The sequence below is a fragment of the Bidens hawaiensis genome, unplaced genomic scaffold (genome assembly GCF_021521415.1).
Source record: "Bidens hawaiensis isolate Kalapana, Puna unplaced genomic scaffold, B.hawaiensis_p1.1 tig00009659_1, whole genome shotgun sequence".
In the NCBI taxonomy this organism is placed as follows: domain Eukaryota; kingdom Viridiplantae; phylum Streptophyta; class Magnoliopsida; order Asterales; family Asteraceae; genus Bidens; species Bidens hawaiensis.
Genome location: NW_027491724.1, coordinates 552,893 through 568,648, shown reverse-complemented (window position 1 = coordinate 568,648; position 15,756 = coordinate 552,893). Strand labels below are relative to the sequence as shown.

At 33.4% G+C, this 15,756-nt stretch overlaps 1 pseudogene; it reads left to right on the top strand.

Annotated features, from left to right (window-relative positions):
* The first annotated feature begins 5,152 nt into the window (after positions 1 to 5,152).
* On the top strand, positions 5,153 to 14,261 carry LOC143533288 (MLO-like protein 1; annotated as a pseudogene).
* Positions 14,262 to 15,756: the final 1,495 nt, after the last annotated feature.

Genomic DNA, 15,756 nt, shown 5'->3' with positions numbered 1-15,756 from the left:
TTCACCATGCTCAGCTCCACCATAAGCAACTTCTTCCAGGATCTGAAAGAAAAAAGTGACCGCTTGGTTGATGGTGTCAAACCCTATGTCCTACCTGCCGTCGTCTTGATCGGCTGCGGCATCACGGTTCTGTTTATTCCGAAAGCTGGGGTACAGATGATGAAAGCACCCGGACAACCTTTGAAGATGATCTCAAGGGCTGCGTTTGAAAAAAATCCGAAAGGCTATTTCCGCAGCCTTCGGGCTAAATAAGTCGTCTCATGTTGGCACAACTTGTTGATTGTTATGCTTGGTTCCTAAATGTAGTTTTACTCCTTATTGCTTTAATAATAAAAACCTTGTTCGTATGAGTTGGTTTCTAAGACTTTATATGGTCGGTATATGTGATTATATTTGGTGTACTTTAATGACAAAATTTTGAGCTGGTTCATAGAGGAATTTGTTTTTGTGGGTTTAGTTCAGATACGGTAACGAATCTAATTATTAAAGCTTAAATTCGTGTTGAATAGTGGCCGCAACACCTGGTTTTACCAATTTTTAGTGTTATTTTTTAAATATGTTAATTTTATGAATTATTTTTCGGGTTTAGTTCCGGTACCGTGGAACCTAACCGATACTAACGTGAACTACATCATTAACGGTTAGGTTCCCTATAGTACCGGAACTAAATCAAAAAATAAATTCGTAAAATATCATATTTAAAGAAAAATACACCACGGGCAGCGACTATTCGACGCGAATTCGGCCAGTATCAATTAGGTTATACGATACCGGAACTAAACATGAAAACTAAATTCGTAAAATGAACACATATATTTAATACAAAAATAACAACATAAATTGGTAAAACTCGGGCGTTGGTAAAACCCATACACCGTGGCCACTATTCAACACAAATTTGATCGGAATTGGTTATGTTCGTTACGATACAAAAATTAAACCGGAAAATAAAATTCATAAATCAATGTATTCTAAAGCAAAAGGACAAAAAAATAATATATTTATGAAAAAGCAAATGAGAGAAGTAATAAAAAATAGAAATATTTAGAACGAGTAACTAAAGAAAAATAAAAACAGGTTAATTCAGAAATAAAGTATATATAAAAAAGGTATTGTATTGATCAGATCATGAAAATATATAAGAAAAAAACATAGATAATAGATTAACTAATAGAAGACATAAAAATACATTAATATGTTGATTTAAAACTAAAAAGTGAAAAATATATGAAAAACACTAATTTGATAAATAGTTTTCATTAAGCACTAAAATGGTAAATAGTTTTTCCAACAATATTAGTTTGGAAAAAAATCTCTATAAAAAGATAATTAATATATTTTATTATTTAAGTATATAAACATATTGATGGGTTTGGGATATATTTAGATCTTGACAAAGGAGCACCAACTTTGCTTTGGCTTTTGCTTTGTAAAAAGTTAAGTCTTCGTCAATTTCATGGATTTTCGCATAAAGTGATAAAAACCGTACCAATAATTTGTATCAAATAATGAAGGCTTGCTTCTCTTAGAAGATTTGATCACTTGTTACAGTTTTAAAGTAGCGTGAGCCAAGTGCCACGCCAGATCAATGAGCGTGGAACATCGCTCCCTTCACTGTAGTTTGAGATCAAGAATATTTTTTCTAGTGGGGTCCCATCCTTTCAGTGTTTCAGATTTTTTGAGTCGGTTATTGTTCGAAACGGCTTGAGTCGAGGAAAATAATAAAAAACAATGTTAATAAAAATAAATATGATTATTACTCATTAGAAAACACAGAAAATACGATGTTATTGCGATGCGTGTCTTGCGATGTGGTCTCAGATCTATCTTGCCTCTACGTCTGAATATTGGCTGGCCTAATTGAAAAGATATAGTATTATTTAATTAAATATGGAGTGATATGGAAAATGGAACGTAAGAGGTTTTAAAAAAACATAAATAAATTTAGAAAATAATCTTTTTTTTCCTTTTGTTTTTTTTTTTGTTAAACCATAGAAATATTGATGATAGGAATGAATTGTGAATGCTCAAATAAACAACTAATGCACTTTAATAATAGTCAAGGGACCATCTTCGTAAATTCCAAAGTTCACCTATAAAGGAGTTCTACATAACATGATCAATATTCATGCCCGAGTGCCCGACGACTTGCTTAAGAATATGATCAATATGGTCGTCTCAACCATAAGCAACTTGTTTCACTATCTTATTAGCTTGTTTAACCAAGCTTTCCCGCCCGAAACACGTGACGAACTGATCGACCGCTTGATCGATGGCGCCAAACCCTATATCCTACCTGCCGTGATCGTCTTGATCATTGTTATATGTTTAACGAAGACTGGGAAGAAGACGAAGTTGATGAAAGCACCCGGTAGGCCTTCGAGGAAGATATCAAGGGCTGACTTTCAAGCAAACCCTGGAGGCTATTTCCGCGGGCATCGTGCTGACAAAAAGAAATAATTTCTTTAATGTTGTTTCATATATGTGATTATATTTGGTGTTCTTTAATGACAACTTAAATGCTTGGTATGAATTGTTTTTATATAAGTATTATAGTTCTTGCTTCTTTGTAGTAAGTGTTAAACATTCTATTTGCTTTTGATTTGGTGGTCCAGTTGATCAGACCAAAATCATTATGTAGTTGACGACCAAATTGGTTCGTTAAAGAAAACACATAAAATCAGTTCACTCATGAAATCGACGCTACAAGAAATTTGAACCTTTAGTGACGGAAATTTTTTGGGAAATTAAAAGTGGTTACCGACGAGATTCCGTCGGTAATATTCCAGAAAAATGGAAATATGGCGTCGGGGATAGCTATTGGCCTCTAATCATTGACGGATTACAGGTAAATTTTAGCCGTTAGAAATTATGTGACGGATAAGACGGAAGTTATATTTTTGTATAGAGAAAATAGCAAAAGTTGTTTTCTGACAAATTCTGTTGGTAATTTCCAATGAATAATTTCTTAAAAAAGAAACTGTCGGAAAAAGTCCAGTTTTCTTGTAGACTGGCAAGTCTTTTAAAATCAAACACAACGCGATGCGTTGAATGTATTTGTGACATGGATGATTAGTCGGAGAGAATGAGATAAAAATGGAAGGGTGAGAGTGGGTCGGGATATGCTATAAATGTGATATATTTATTGGTCTAGCACGTGAGATGGTCTAAATCATTTTTAAGGAAGGTTATGAAGTTATTAATGCAATTGTATTGATATAAAAAAAACCTAACTCATATATATTTTGATTAGAGTACGTATATAAAAATAATGACAGGTTATGACATGGACGAATGACGACAACGGTAAAGAGCACACCAACTTTGGCTTGGCTTTTACTTTTGCTTTGTGAAATGTTTAGTCTTCTTCAATACTTTTTTTAAAGCAAGTACCGTACCAATAATTCGTCTTAAAAAGAATATAATATATATGGATCTCGTGCTTGGTCTTTAGGGACCATTATCAGGTAATAATAATGTTTGTGGTTATCTTAAAACTTCACTAAGGAGTAAGGACGGACTCTTGTGTCTTAACTCGTAGATCATCTGTTGTAGTGAATATGAAATATAGAAAAACAAGTGTTACGTAGATGATGAAGCTAAATGACTGGTTATATATTAATTAATATTTAAAAAGGAAAATTACAAACCATGCCGCCCCACGCCTGTGGAAATCTCACACCTGCACTCTCAGTGCCCACCGGTGACAATGATCCGAGCCTTTGCTGCCCACGTGCGGGGATGAATAGCCAAACCATACATATTCCATATGAGAGATAGTAAGAGCCTTATAATCGTATATTGCTCATACAGCTTAAGTTTGTTCAAGTCGTATGTGTCACAAAATGTCTAAGTAGTGAAACAAACTAATAGTAGAAGCCAAAAGAAATACAAATAACATAGCTTTGATCGTTTGGTTTTAGAAAATTCGAATTACGTAAAAATGCATCACGGTTCTATGCATTCCGAAAGCAGGGGTAAAAGATGATGAAAGCACCCAGACAACCTTTGAAGATGATTTCAAGGGCTGCGTTTGAAGGAAACCTGAAAGGGTATTTCCGCTGCCTTCGTTCTAAATAATTACTTGATTGTTATGCATGGTCCCATAAATATAGTTTCACTCCTTGTTTTAATAATAAAAACATGGTTCGTATGAGTTGGTTTATATACATGTGTGTTTGTTTATAAATAATATTGAAAAGATATGGACTCGGATTGGGGTTGGATATACCATTTGGGGTAGAAAACACCCAGACCGTTGGACAAAAAACGCCAAAGGATAAGTCCGCAGGTGTGAACCCTCGATAGACCTATCAAGTAAGGGATTCCACTCTCTTGACTCTCACTCATACACATCACTTATCATACTACTTCTCACACTAGATGGTGGCTACAGAAAGCCCTTCTTCCTGCAACGTGGCTAATGACGTTGCTAGTATTGCAGATTCAGGTCACTTGCTCGGATTCAAGGCTTTCAAAACCACCTCAACCTGTGGAAACTTCGATCTTAACTTTTGTTTAGATTGATGTTTCTTCAAATATTAATGTTGTCTCATTCTTCTATTCAATTTAACTTTTTTGTTTTGTTTTCTATTTGAGAAATTGAGATTCTAGTCTAGTGGTATCAAAGTATATATTGTATAGTTTCCCTTCCTATGAGGGGGTCCGTCTGACAGGTTTCTGATTATAGAACCTCTTAACGTAGTTGTTATAATCTAGTAGAAGTGAAGAGAGAAGAATCTAAAACAAAAACAAATGTTTACAATATGTTTTAATGCATGAAAAAATGGTGTGTTAAAGAAACAATACATATGTGTTTAACAAGCAACACATCGTTTAAAAAAAGTAAAAAAAGAAAGAAACATACACGTGGTACGTGGTAAAAAGATAAAATGTAACAAAAAATTTTGACACCAATTCTAATTGTAAGGATTAGAATGAAGGCATTTGGTTGGAGAAACAAAGATGTTTTGTAACGAAAGAAGAAGTAATCACGAAACAAACAACAAAATTGGACGGGATTATTGGCGGCGAGAAGCATCTTACCGTCGGCTAACATTTCAATTCTGTCATCCGCTATTCATATTCATATTCATGTTCATCTTACACACCAACCCGCATTGAATATTCGAGTTAGTTTCCATTCAAAGTCATGGGAGAGCAAGAAGGCGAAGGGACGTCGTTTGAGTATACACCTACATGGGTTGTTGCCGCCGTCTGCACCGTCATGGTCTGCGCTTCTCTCGCCATTGAACGCTTTCTGCATTATGCTGGCAAGGTTCGTGTTAAATATTAGGGTTATTTGTAATTTGTGTAATTTTCTTTTGAACGACCTAGGTACATGGGGTAAATCCAAAGACAAAAGGCAAGGCTGGCTCTCAACCATGGCATGGTGGTCGACCGGCACCGGCCAGACACTCCACTATGCTCGAGAATTTTTTAATATATATATATATATATATATATATATAGGGTTAGGTTAAAATAAAAACCCACTTGAGTTGTGAAAACTCTAGAAACTCATTCTCAACCACATGTTTTTAATTAAAGATTAAATCTTGTGGTCCACAATTAAAGTTAATAAAAAATGTAAAAGTTTATTTACATTTTCTCCCTCCTGAAAACATATATAAAAATTACTAAAAAAATGTAAAAAAAATAGCAAAACATTTTTTTTATGTTTTCGATGTTTTGTATTAAATGTAACATATATTACATGTAACCAAATAAAAAAAATGATGTTACATAGGGTTTTCACGGGATTTCTCAACTCAAGAGGGTTTTCAAACTATACTCAAGAGGGTAAGGATCCTAAGAGAACCATTGGCAAATTGAGAACTTTGAGAACCATTTGGATCACTAAAAAAACCTCTAAAAAATATTTAAAAAATTATAAAATAAAAAAAAACGAAAATTTTAAAAAAGTAAAAAACCAAAATTCTTATATTTCATTCCGGTTTCATAAAAAAAACCGAATTTTTTTTCTTTTTAATTCGTATTACACCTATACACATATGTATACTTTCATTTAATCTCTAGTTACGTAATGTACACATATGTACATTATCATTTACCTTAAATTATACATATGTGTATAGGAAAAAACATGTGTGTACATATAAAAAAAACATTTTTTTTTCTTTTTAATTCGTATTATACCTATACACATATGTATACTTTCATTTAATCTCTAGTTAAGTAATGTACACATATTTATATTATCATTTACCTTAAATTATACATATGTGTATAGGAAAAAAACATGTGTGTACATGTATGTACATATTATACATATATGTATAATTTAGCTAAACCGAGAATTTTTTTTACGGTTTTTTTTAGAAACCGGGATGATAAATAAGAACTTTGGTTTTTTTAGTTTTTTTTTGTTTTATGATTTTTTTTTTATTTTTGGGTTTTTTTGTGGTCCAAAATGGTTCTCACAGTTCTTAATTCCCAAAAAATTCTCACATGATCCTGATCCTATATATATATAGGGTTAGGTTAAAATAAAAACCCACTTGAGTTATGAAAACTCTAGAAACCCATTATCAATCACATATTTTTAATTAAAGTTTAAATCTTGTGGTCCACAATTAAAGTTAATAAAAAATGTAAACATATATATAACATTTTATCTTTCCTGGAAACATATATAAAAATTAGTAAAAAATGTTAAAAAATAGCAAAAAAATGTTTTTTTGATTTTTCGATTTTTGTATTAAATGTAACAACACATATTACGTGTGTAACAAAAAAAAAACAAAACAAAAAAAAACGATGTTACATAGGGTTTTCACGGGTTTTCACAACTCAAGTGGGTTTTCATTTTATACTTCCCTGATATATGTATGTATGTATTTTTTTCAAAAAAAAGTATAAAAGTATTAAGTTATAACATCAGCCCGCCCCAATTCATAATTAATAAGTCTTGAGTTCATAACCAGCTTAACCCAATTCAAATTGAGTTAATATGAATTAATATCTACCCTGTCCGTAAATTTATAACCTTTAACCAATCCAATTGCCCAATTAAAACCTTTACAAAAAATACTGAGGCGGGATCAAGCGAACGCCGAACATAACACCCTCCAGTCCTCTGACGGTGCCGGATTCGGCGTCCCTCCTCTGACCTTTGCTACTACGCCAGTTACCACTCCACAGTTAGGTTTTTGAGTTTTTCACTGAAATACTGATTCTTAATGCTATTAAACTAATAGTTAGTTATTTATATGCTTAGTTTTATAAAATTTAGGGTTAGTTGTTTGATTGTTATTTATGTTTAGTTGTTATTTATATGTTTAGTTTTATATAAAATTTAGTGCTATTTATATGTTTAGTTTTATATAATTTAGGGCTAATTGTTTGATTGCTATTTTCTTAAGAATTTATAATCGTCTTCGGCCCAATATTTTTCTAGAGATTTTCAGAGACGACCCTGACAAAAGGCTACCTCATATACACACAATCGCAGACCAAGCCCACTATCTCCTGTTTTGAGGATTACCCATCGCCTGAAGGCCGACTGGGATAAAATCCGGCTAGGAATTCACACATGGTTTATGAATAACGAAGACAACAACATCTATGATAATAATTAACACTCTTTTGTTATTGAAATAATTGTAGAGTTTATTATCAAATTTGCATTGTTTATGTGCAGAAATTGATGAAGGATGGTAAGAAGCCACTATTTCAAGCCCTACAAAAAGTTAAAGAAGGTATTCTACTTTGGGAATTCTGGATTTAGATATTAACTAGGAAGATTCCCGGCGCGTTGCGCCGGGTTGATGTTATTGGCAGTTGTACTCATACAACTTATCAAATCGTGCAATGCGCATGTGAGTCGAGGTGAATTTGATTGGTGTCGGGTTACGAAACCAGTAATAACCCCGCCCCCACCTTCACCCCCAAATATATAATAATAAATTTGTTAACGCAAAAATACAACAAATTAACATAACAAAATATGCGTTGTGGCTACAAACCGATGACACTGTGGTTGGTATCTAGTTACGGCTCCAAAAATAAAGCAAACCATAAATTCGTTCGCACCCAAATACAACAGTTTAACATATTTAAAATATAAAAAATGTGGCGAACAAAAAAACAAGCGCGCTTAGTTGCGAATTGATACGAATTCGTAGATTCTGGAATCGAGGGACGAAAAAAGTAATAAAAAAACCTGCACGTTGTGTTTGCAAATAACGCTGATTTAGTCGGAATCGACGTTGTCGGCACTAAATCGTACACAGAAAATCATGTGTTGTGGTGAACTGACACGAGTTCGGTTGGTATCAGGTTACGACACCGAAATTAAAGCAATGACCAAAAATGTATGCGCGTTGTGGTAGTGACCTCACACAAATTCGTACAGAATTGATGGACAAAAAAAACTCGCGGGAAAAACAACCTTAGGTATCGACCGCGAGCTGATGCGAATGTGGCCGAAATCACTTGACGGTATCAATGGTAAAAAAACCTGTATTTTACGACAGCAAACCGACGTGAATTTAAAATCAAAAAACAAATAAAAAACAAATAAAAAGGTCGAATAACCACATGAGACAACGTTTACGTCACCAAACTTCTTAATTGTTATATATAATAATAATTCTAGCCTAAGATGCCGTTGCTGTGTTGATGTGAAACTTATAGCATTTTCATCCATTCCTCTATCTTCAAATCTAATATAAAATTATACTAAAACACACTATATTTTCTCTCTTATTTTCAATTAAATAATACTTTTTATACCTTTATAATTACATTTTCTCTCTCATTCACTCACAAGCACTTTTAAAATATATTAAAAGACTTATACAATATAAAGAAAAAAATCACTGCGTTTTCTTTTTCTTTCACTCACAACACCTTAAACACCTCCCTGTATTATAAAAACCCAACTTACTAAATTTGATGGACGGATTCTGAATGCTCTAAATTATGCATAATTAAGACACGATGCACATGTCACCTGCTTTTGTACTAGCAACAAATAACACATAAACACACGTCATAATAACAGATAAACGTTGTACTAAGTCGTGCTCTAGCTTTCCGAACCAACAAGACAAAGACACGCATCATAATTGACGTGAAACTTAGCCAGTTTTACGCAAATTAGACAAGGCACATTCACTGCTCTTTGCACTGTCAACCAATAACTATTAAGCTCGTATCATAGTTGGTACAAAGCTAAGCCATTTTTGTAACGTTGCGCACAGGGTTACTACATTTTTGCCGATTAGGCTCACCATAGCACATGACACTACTCCAATTGCTAGTTAGTTTCAACATAAGTTGATTTTCCATGGAGGATATTTTTACGAAAAATGAGTAACTAATTGGTTCATAAACTTTTGGTGCAGAGTTGATGTTGTTGGGATTCATTTCACTATTATTATCAGTTTGTCAATCTAGAATTGTCACGATTTGTGTGGACGAAGATATTATGAAACACTTTCTTCCTTGTGCATTGCCTGACGACAAAGACCACCCGAATATTCTTCGTCATTTGCTAGAAAACACAGAATCACCTGTGGGTATTTGTGCTCAACAGGTAATCAAGTATACTTTTTTGTTACGGTCATAAAACATTAAAACCAACAAACCCATCCAAACCGTATCAAATCAACCCACTCAACATGCTTTGTGGGTTTAATGGTTCGGTTGACGGTTTGGAAATTTGTAGTAAACCAAACCAACCATTTAAACTTCAGGCAAAACGGGCGATATTTACTTAGGTCGGATCAAGCTGTCCCACAAACTAAGTTTTTTTTTTTCGTTTTTGTAACTTTTTTTTATTGAATTACATATATAACTATTGTTTGTTTACCATTGTCATTTCTTAAACAGAATAAGGTCCCATTGTTATCCACCGAGGCATTGCATCATCTACACATCTTTATTTTTGTACTTGCTATTGTGCACGTGACATTTTCTGTTCTAACTGTTATATTTGGCGGGGCTAAGGTTAGTAAATCCCCTCGTGGGTGGTTTTTTTTTTTAATAACATTATGTAATTAATTTTTTTTTTTACAAATTAGATAAGGCAGTGGAAGAAATGGGAAATATCTATCAAAGAAGACGAGTCCGACTCTTCGAAAGGTAATTTACTTTACTCGATTTTGTTTATATTTTGTTTCTAAAGTGTAAGTTTAAAAACTTTCGGGTCAAGCAGTGTTGAAAGCTCACCAAAATAGCAGAAGATGTATTCACATACTTGTGGGCTCGTAAACTACTTCTTTATATTGGTCATTTAGTATTAACATTTCAGATTTTCATCGGTCTCATTTATGATGATTTACAGCTGCCGAGCCGGAATTCACAAATGTTAGAGATCATGACTTCATCACAAAACGCTTTATGGGTCTTGGCAAACGTTCGGAGGCTTTAGGTTGGCTGGTAAATTATTACTGACGTTTGGACGCCATTTGGTTTTTGTTGCACATCATCTTATTATCGAACTATAAACAATATATGTTTGTTAGATGTTTGAAATAACATGTACTAAATCACAAAGTATTACACAAGTAACTTGCCAAAAAGAAACGTGTACATTTTTCATCACATCCCAAAAACAAAACTATTTTATTTTCGGTCAAACTAAACACGTAGAATTAATTACTCGGATGGTTCATATAGCTTACATGGATCGTAGGTTTGATCCTTAACTTTGAAAAATTGGCAAACAATTGGGACCACAAATGTTATTTCTCAAAGTTAAGAATCAAATTAACCTGCAGTCCATGTAAAAGCACATGGACTATCCGAGTAATTAACTCAAACAAGTATTATTGCAACTTTCAAACAGTGAAAGAGTGGTGAGCGTTTGATTATTGGATTATCCTCTTCAAGGTCCAAGTAATGGGCCTCGTGAGTTTTCCTTAATGGGTTCTCATGATTACAAAAAAGAAGTGCTATTACTTGCATTTCACGTCTTGAATGGTTTATGCGTGCAATCTTATCTTATTTATGTACCCAATTTGTACTAAACTCTAACGTTATCAACAATTTTGAAGAGATCATTCGCCAAGCAATTCTATGGATCAGTCACCGAACCAGATTATTGTGCTCTACGACTAGGATTTATTATGGTAACTTGTTTTAAGCGTCACTGTCTTTGTATTATCATTTTAGAAAGTACACAAATGATTTCATGATATTGTAGACGCATTGCAGGGGTAACCGAAAATTTAATTTTCACAAGTACATGATGCGTGCCCTCGAAGACGATTTTAGGAAAGTTGTTGGCATCAGGCAAGTGGTTTCTACAAACCTACTATTTTGAGAACTACAACAATTGCATAAGTGATTTTATTTATAAATGCTTTCTTTCATCATCAAAATTTTGAAGCAATGATGTTAGAGCATTTCTGGTATCTTTCTCTCTATTTTTGTAACTACACTAAAAATCACTACATTTTCTCTCTCATATACAATTAAATAATATTTTTTAAAATTTTTATCATTATATTTTCTCTCTCTTCCATTTACAACCACTTTCAGATATATTAAGAAATAAATAGAGGACAAACAGTGTTGCTTTAAATTTACTCAAAATTTACTTATCTCTTTAAAATTTTCTCTCCCCTTTACTCACAATTACTTATAATCCTCTAAAAAAAATTTAGAGAACTCCCTCACATAATTATAGAGGAGCTGCCGGGAATGCTTTAAAGAGTAACCTTATTGACTTATGAAAGTCAAAAGTGGGCTATGATGATATATATGCATGTTGTACAAATCCCGACTAAGCGCCGATTCATCATCGGTTAATCCCAGTTAATTCAAATTAATTGCTAGTCCCCTCCCCACCGTCCGACTAGGGACTAGCAGTTACTACAACAATGCTAATATGTGCTTTTATTGATTGTAGTTGGTATTTATGGATATTTGTGATCATATTCTTGTTGCTGAATATTGACGGTACGCGACACTTTTCTAAGTTAAGTATATTATTCAAGTATTATTAGATTATTTAAAGGCTTTTTGTCACAAGGTATATTCTTTTCTGCTTTTAATAACATAATATAATGATGTTCTCAGCTTCTACTTGCTGTGGGTACCAAACTAGAACACGTAATCATTCAGTTGGCACATGAGGTTGCTGAGAGACATATAGCCATAGAAGGTGAATTGGTGGTAAAACCTTCAGATGAGCACTTTTGGTTTCATCGACCAAAGATCGTTCGTCACTTTATACATTATATCCTTTTCCAAAACGCGTTTGAGATCTCATTCTTCTTCTGGATACTAGTAAGTTTTATCTCGTAAAGCCCATATAATCAGGGGTGACAAAACGGGTGGATCGAGTAATGTGTCACAAACGAGTTCATGCAAGAACAAGTGGTTTAAACTTGCATTATCACAATGATTATATGTTTTATATAGTTACACAAGTTGTATTATTACAATGATTTTTTTTTTGAAACGGCTATAATGACAATGATAATATATTTTTTAATCAAAATTATTTATGACGATTTAAGCATCACACTTAACTACTTATAAATTATTTTCATACTTAATCACTTATGAAATAATACAACTCGAATTGACCCGTTTTAATACAAGTTTTTCAAAATTGTCACCTTTAGAAAAAAAAATTAATATCTATAAATGGATAGAAATTGATCAAATTTGTCATGTCAACAGGTTCAATTTGGCCCCCATTCATGCATAATGGGGAAATTGATTTACATCATCCCAAGACTCATTATTGGGTAATGCATGATTATTATTCCTGTTTTAGGCCTTTTTTAGTTTGCCTGTAAGATGTTTCTTTATTTGTTTTAGGGCGTTTGTTCAAGTTATGTGTAGTTACAGTACTCTACCACTTTATGCGCTTGTCACACAGGTAACTAGTTTCATTCTCAAATTGTATGAACTTTGGGTTTAAGGTAGGGGTAACAATTCTGGGCATAACCTCAACCCAACATGAAATTAATTAGATTTTGGGTTTGTTTGAGTTGACTTGTTTAATTAAATGGGTCGTTTTTGGGTTGACTGGTTTAATTAAACTTGTCATGTTCGAGCTGGCCTTAGCATGTTTAGTTAAATAATCCACTAACCTGCTTAACCCATTTTTTGACAACCCACCAACTTGATTAGTATGCTTTAACTTTGTTATCACCCGCAAACACGTTTAGATAAATGGGTTCTTCCTTAATTTAACGAGTCATGTTCGGGTTGGCCTAGTTATAACTTGTTTAGTTAAAAAGGTCAACCCGTCAACTTGTTTAGTTAAATATGTTGACCCATCAAACTGCTTAGGTAAGCAGGTTGCCCTGCCAAATTGCTTAGCTTTTTTCTTTTCTTTCTTTTTTTCTTAAAGGCCAAATTTATTAAACTAAAAGAGGGATCACTTACAAGACAAAAGCAGCCCACAAACAAACAAAAACAAAAACAAGAAACAAAATCAATCACTACCCGTTTAAACAAGTCCATCACTAAAAATTCGACCTCCCAACCTGTTTAAACAAGTCAATCACTAACCGTTTATAACGCGTGTAACCCATTATTTTTTGACAACTCACCAACTCAATTAACACATTTACAACTTGGTTATCATCCACCAACCAGCTTGACACGTTTGGATAAATAGGCTACGTTCAGGTTACATGATTTTAAGTGTTAGGGTTGATGTTTTAACATTAATAAAAATAGAGTCATGTTCGGTTAAAACTATTCAACCCACCAACCCGCTAACAGGATACGATTGACACCTCTACTATAAGATCAAAACTTTATTTCTTGGATCATACTAAAAACACCAAAAAGTTAACACACTAAATGGTTATTATGTAGATGGGAAGCAATTTCAAGAAGTCAATGTTTGATGAGCATGTGCAAGCAGGTCTTATTAGTTGGGCCCAAAAAGCCAAGAAAAAGAATGCTCTAACCAGCACCACCACCAAACGTCAAGATGGTTCGGGTTCTAGTGATGGTGATGGTGGTGGTGGCGGTCCACGTGACAGTGGTCCTGATGCCGAGCTGCATGGCATTCATATTGCTACAGATTCACAACAAGGTACATAGAGGTTTAGAAATGGTTGATATGAGATTGTAAACTGATGTATATGAGCCCATACATGATACAACATCCCGGTCAATGATCGATAACAGAATTTTATCAACCCATGAAGATCATGGAATGATTTTCCGATGTGACGGTTTTAAGCTTGTAAATATATCATTATTAGTTTTTGTGATGTACGATTTGTAGGGCTAAAACTAGTTAGGCTTATGTAACAATATTACCGTTGCTGGTTGCGGTAACTTTTGGGCTTATTAGGCCTTTTATGTAACCAAGGGGTCTAGACTATAAATAGTCTAGAGTATGCACTAGGCCCCTAAGAACTCTTAATAAAAATCATATTTTTCACATAGTTAACGATGTTGTTTCTCTACTCGTTCAATTCGTTCTTCTTCATGGTTCGAGATTCAAGTGTTATAGATCAATTATGGGGATCTATAGCACGGATTGATTCGAGATATTGCACATTTCCGGGAACTGCAATTGAGCTTATAGCTCAATAGGTTGAGGATTCAGATCATTTAGGGTTAACACTTGTGAATAATTGTCGAAAAAAGACCAGATTTTATTTATTGAGTTGTAAGGGCATTGTGAAGTTTTTTAATAGCATCTTGTATTTATTAAAAATGGGACCAATATAAATTTTAAGAACTAGTTGTTGTAATGATCGATCTCAATTTTAGAAAAAAATATGTTATATGGAGTGGGCGATATTATTAGACATTTATTTTATTTGAATTTTGGTGAAAAAATTAAATAGTGGCGAATATTATTTTTATTTTTTCTATTGAAGTCCGATTATGGTTCCAATAAGTAACGATTTTAAAGCCCGTTGTATATAGTTTCACTAACGTTTCGAATCATGGTGTATAAAAGAACGGTGTGTCAATATAACACCAGTTAGTTGCCCGTGGTAAATATTTAGGAAACACCGATTAAATGCCCGTTGTAAATATTTAGTAAAACCTAGTTAGGACCCGCTTTAAATAGTGGATATTTACAGTTATTACACCGGTCAGTAAACCTTGTTAAGTAATAGACATTGGCGGATCCAGCATACAAACGGGTGGTTCCCCGGAACCACCCGAGTTTCGAAATAATAGTGTACGGATATATAGAAGACGCGTAGGAACCACCTTATAAATTAAGAGGGAACCACCTAAAAAAAATTCCTGGATCCGCCACTGGTAATAGATTCCATTTTATGCAACGCAATATTTAAACTAGTTTTGAGACCGTTAAAAAAATGCAGTATAACCGTGATAAAAATCGTTTTTTCTGTACTAGTGATTTTTAATTAAATTATATATCTGTTCATGCCAAATATTGGTCATAGTATTAAATTCACTAGTCCAAAACAAGATATTGACAAATCAATCATTATAATTAGCACAATGACTAGCTACCAACTATACAGATTATATATATATGTGATTGGCTAAAAACAAACACACATATATACACACAAAAAACCCTATGTTGTTACATAAGGTTTTCAGAACTCAAATGAGTTCTTATATGTATTATGTATGTATATCATCCTAATATTTTTTCATAATTCCTACTTGAAATCAAGAGGGTTTGTTTGTCTTTTAATGTGAAAATGACGAACTATTAGTGATATAACAAATTAAAGGGAGAGGTATCTTCAAATTAAGGAAAGATGAGATACAATACAACACTAGCTATAAGTATTTATTCTAAGCAGAAAACTT